This window comes from Lathyrus oleraceus, chromosome 1 (genome assembly GCF_024323335.1).
Source record: "Lathyrus oleraceus cultivar Zhongwan6 chromosome 1, CAAS_Psat_ZW6_1.0, whole genome shotgun sequence".
Taxonomy (NCBI): domain Eukaryota; kingdom Viridiplantae; phylum Streptophyta; class Magnoliopsida; order Fabales; family Fabaceae; genus Lathyrus; species Lathyrus oleraceus.
In genome coordinates, this window is record NC_066579.1 from 440,349,504 (window position 1) to 440,355,055 (window position 5,552).

General features: G+C 35.2%; 1 pseudogene; it reads right to left on the reverse strand.

Annotated features, from left to right (window-relative positions):
• Window positions 1–3,677: 3,677 nt before the first annotated feature.
• On the reverse strand, window positions 3,678–5,215 carry LOC127081203 (nudix hydrolase 11-like; annotated as a pseudogene).
• Window positions 5,216–5,552: the final 337 nt, after the last annotated feature.

Below are 5,552 nucleotides of genomic sequence, written 5' to 3' on the forward strand. Positions count from 1 at the left end.
CTTTGTATGCAAGATAACTTGATTAAAACCAAAACCCTAGTGTTACATTAAGTTAAGATTAATTCAACCATTGAACGGCAGTGATATCTTACAATCTCTGTGGATACGATAACAAAAACCCGACACGAAATATACTTTCTCAACAAAAACCCATATACACCCAATGACTTTCTTATGTTGAGGAAATGGAACTAGGTTCCATGTATGACTCTGCATTACTGCAATTAGTTCAGATTGGATAACATCACTCCAATGCTTGTTACAAATAGCTTATTCATATGTGTTAGGCTTAGAAATAGAAAATAGATGAAGAATATATTGGTTGTATGTATGGGAGAGATGATGGTAAGAAAAAAACTGATATAAGGAATACTTACTTTGGGAAGAAGATTGAGTGGTAGTTGAATTATTTAGCTGAACTGTATTCTCAATTAGGTTGCAATGGTAATCTTGAAGATAAGTAGGAGGTTTGCTTGTTCTAGTTGATCTTTTCAATTGAAGACCGGGATTAGGAAAAGGAGTGGGAGTAGGTGGACTATTATAAATGGAAATTGGGGAAGGGATATTAGGGGAATTAGGAAGGTTATGAGAAGTATTATCAGAACATATGACATGGGTAGCTACAGGTGATGTTGGTTGATGACTAGAAGATGAATGAGTGGAGTTAGAGTCAACAATATAAGGGAAATCAAAATCATCATTGGAATGGGATGAATGAGAGAAATAAGGATGGTGAGTAGATGGAGAATTGGAATAATGTTTATAGGGAAAGATGGTTTCAAAAAATACAACATCCTGAGATAAGAAATTTCCTTGGAATGTAAGTCAAACAAGATGTGTCCCTTGACTCCAAGTTTGAGTCCTAAGTATAGACATTTTCTAGACCTAGAATCTAGCTTCTTTCTATGTGCTTGTAATGTGGAAGCAAAACATAAAGAGCCAAAAACTTTAAGGGAATGAATATCAGGAAGGAAATTATGCAGTATTTAAAAGGGTGACTTGTTGTGAAAGAAAGGAGTGGGAAGTTTGTTAAGGATGTGAATGGCATGACTAATAACATAGGACCATAAAATTTTAGGGAGTTGAGCTTGGAACAAAAGGGCTCGAGTAATGGCAAGAATGCATTGGGTGTTTCCTCTCAACTATTCCATTTTGTTGAGGAGTACCAACACATGAGGTATGATGAATAATGCCATGGGTTTTATAATAGTCTTGTAGTAGAAACTCATTACCATTATTTGATATAAGGCAGTTAATGGATTTATTGTATTGAGTAAGGGCCATGGAAACAAAGGCTTTGATAAGGTTGGTTGTTTCAAACTTGGTTTTCATGAGAAAAATCCAGGTAAAACGACTCTTGAAATCAACCACAGTCAGGAAGTACATATGACCATTGATGGAAGGTATGGGTAAAGGACCCCAAATGTTCATGTGTACCATATCAAAGATATCAGCAGACTTATGAGTACTATCAGGAAATGACAATCTCTTTTGCTTAGCATAGAAGCAAACATCATAGGGTCAAGTAGAAGGTGTAAAAGTGATAAAAGGAAAATCTTTCTTTATTTCATTCAACCTAGCACTTAAAGGATGATCACATGTTACAATTATTGTCATGCCTAGGAAATACATAATTGATAGCTAAACTAGATTTGTGTTTGGAAAGTAATGAGTTAATGCAAGAAGATGGAGTGAAAGGGAGGGCAACTCGAGGGTGATTGAGAATGTATAATCCTCATCTTAATTCAGGTGTACCAATCATCTTCTTGGAGTAAGTTGTCTGTATGAAACAAGAAGTGGTGTCAAAAACCAATTGACATTGTAGGTTAAGAGTGAGTTTAGGCACATAAATAAGATTGAATGTAAAGTGAGGCATGTACAACACATTTGTCAAAACAAAGTTATCATTAAAATGAATGGTTCCTGCAAAATTGGTTGAGACTAAGGAACCATTAGGGAATTTAACAGTGATTGAACGGATTCTTTTCAAGTAAGAGAATAATCTTCTAGAAAAAGACACATGATCAGTTGCTCATGTGTCAAGAATGAACGATTAGCAATGTCTTGATTTGGAATAGTGCAGATAATACCTGATCATATTTAGGTTGATTTATAAGATGATCAACACTATGAGGGGGTAAAAGATTGATGAAGCAATGTCAGTATAACCTTGTGTTGTGCAGGTGCGAAACCTATGAGGCCAGATGTAGTGTCATTGAGTTATTCTTCAAATGCATCATGTTGATCCTCAACTTCTTGATCATGATCAGTGGAAACATTGTTGACTTAACCTTGTTGCGGCCAATGAGGGGGAAAGCCCTGCTTTTTGACACAAGTATTGATAATATGATTGGTCATGCCACAATGAGTGCAAACTCTCAGGCCTTTGCCACGACCATAAAATGATATATCACCTTTTGATTATCTACCTTGAAAGGAGCTATTACCTCTACCATGAGACTGAGTGGCAGGGAAAGCTAAAAACTTGGATTCATTAATAGGGACTGTAAATTATCTTTCTTGTTGAACAAGTAAGAAATAAACTTTGCAGATACTTGGGAGAGGATCCATCAACATGATTTGGGATCGTACTGCAGAGTAGCTATCATTCAAACCTTTGATAAATCTGGTTACTTGATTATAATCTCAATATCTACGAATCTTATCAACGGATGAGCATGAAATATCACACTCACATGTAGGAATTGGACGAAAATTGTCCAATTCTTGCCATAACATTTTCAGTTTTGTATAATTAGAAGAAATGGAACAATCACCTTGCCTAAGGGTGCAAACCACTTCCTGAATTTCTGAAATTCTGGATACATCTCCATATTAAAAATGATCTTTCAATTCCTTCCATATTCTAGAAGTTGTTTCCATCCATAAAACGCTTTGTGAGATCTCAGATTCGAGTGAATTATTCAACCATGACATAATCATTGTGTTGCACCGATCGCATGCAATGGAGTCACGATCTTCATCTGGTAGTTGCGGTAATGCACCATTGATGAAATACAGCTTGTTCTTGGATCTTAACGCTATTGCCATGGATCTTGTCCAAGAATGATAGTTACCAGCGTTCAAGATAGGAGTAACAAGAACAAGTGTGAGATTCTCATTAGGATGCATGAAATAGGGATTGAGTGTGTCATTTTGATAACCTTTATTTGCAGTAGAGAATGTGGCATTAGCATGGCTAGAAGAAGAAATCGAAGAATCATCGGTAGATATGATTGGAAAGGAAAAATGGAGAAGATGAAGTGCAAAGCAAGAAGGAAAACTGAATTGTGAAGAGGAAAAGGATGAATGCAGTGATGAATGCAATGAAAATCTAACCACATGTCAATGATACCATGTGAAACTATTAATCATACAACATTAGAATAGAACAATGAAGCTTGCATTCCAAGAAGAAGCAGCTTGAATATTTTCACAACTAAGTGTATCATTACAACGTATCAAGAATATATACTGAGCTAAAGTTAGTTAGGATGTAACTAACTTTTACAACAAACTAAAAACTACTTAACCACCTAATGATATTAGTTGTAACTTGTACACTAAGAAAGCTGCGCAAAGTTCATCATGCTTAACAACCTTTCCTATGGTGGATTTTTATTGTCTTTAAACATGAGTTACGTTCATAAATTCCTAGTATAAATATATTCTAAGCCTTTACTTGAAACAATGTTTCTCTTATCTTATTTATAGCCTTTTGTGTTCATGAAGCATAGTTTCATATATAAATGCAGTACAATTTCATCTGGAAAATTTTATTCGAAGTTAAAGAGATGGAAATAAAATTACAATTGTGAATTACTCCTCGGTAGTATCATGTGTCATTTTCGGTAACTCCTCCCCAGTATTTAGGTCTCTTCTCTAGAAAATCTGGCGGGCGCCGAAGTAAAAGGGTAGCAGCTCTAATTAAGATGGAAGCAGTTATGGCCCATATCACATACTTTTTGTTGTCTACCTCATAATCAAAGTAATGTAGAAGATACTTCTCTTCCATCCATTCTCTTTCTTCAGCTCTTCTATTATCATTCTGCATTCAAACAATAATGTAAGAAATTAAGTTCCTTTGCATTTGATCAAATCAAAAACTAAATAAATTTAACACCAATGAAAATTAGAGTGCAAAATTTTAAGTGAAGATAAGAACCTTGAGGAACATCTCCAAGGGGACATCAAATATGGCTTCAACTTCAGCTGAATCTAAAACTGGCGAAAATGCATCCTTGTTGGAGAGTATTCCAACCACCGGTATTATTGTGATGCCGTACTACAATTAAAATAACTCAGTAAGGGATCATGCACGAGGGAAGTTTTAATCGTCCAATCCCAATGGCCAGTGATCATGCACGAGGGAACTTAGTATGATACTGGTATCGGTATCGTATATCTCTATCTAAAACCTTAAGATATCCAAGACTCTCTCTCGTGTCAATATACTTGCATATTGACAATTACTACCTTAATTTTGATACTAGTTGTTGGAAAATCCGATAGCAAAATTGGACTAAAGAGTGAGTACCTTGGTATGAAAGGGTTCAAGAAGAGTAATAACAGTAACAAGAGAAGGGTCTAATCCAATCTCCTCTTTAGCTTCTCTCAACGCAGTCTGAACATCATCAGTATCACATTCATCTCTTTTCCCACCTGGCAAAGCAACCTCACCTGCAACCAAAAACCAAACCAATTAGTGTTACCAGAAAGAGGGTAGATATGGAAATGGATTCACGAAACTAACCGGCGTGGGTAGAGAGAGAAGAAGCACGCTGCGTCAAAATTACTCGCAAATTCCCATCTTGGTCTTCGAACAAACAAATCAGAACAGCTGCTACTTTGTTGGGTTTGGAATTTGAAATTTGTTGGAGTGAATTGGTGGACGTGGAATTGGAATTGAAATTGGAAGATGATTGGAGATGATGAATCAAAGTTTGTAACCTTTGATGTGAACCTCGTATCTTGTTGTTTGTCGTGTTTGAAGCCATTAAGGTAATGAAAAAGATTTTCAAACAGACATAGCAAACAGGTGGAACATGAAAGTTGGAAAAACAGAGGTGCTAAGGCTCTTGTGTTTGTGGAAAAGTAGAGTATTTTAGTAGTGGTCGTTCGCTCCTCTCATAAACATAATAAGTGAGATTACTAGACTACATTAAGCTATTGTCATTTGTCATAAACATAAGATGATAAATGAGATTACTAGACTACATTAAGCTATTATCATTTGTCAATTTCTGTTTTAAGGTTAGTTTGGTTAGGTTGTTATCTTCCTTTCCAATATATGCTCAAAATTGTACGTAACCCACCTAACTATATTATCACTTTGTAATTCTATTTCATATGAATGAATTCATTTTGGTTCTCTTTCCTTTTCGATTCATCACCGTCTAATATGATACGAACATTTAACTCGATACTCCCCATTTAAATCTGACACCTTCTAATTTAAGCAAATTTATCTTTATATCTTTGAATAAATTCGGAAAGTTTTGAAATTTACAAAATTTTATAGAAAATTTTGAGTATATACCATTTATTTTATA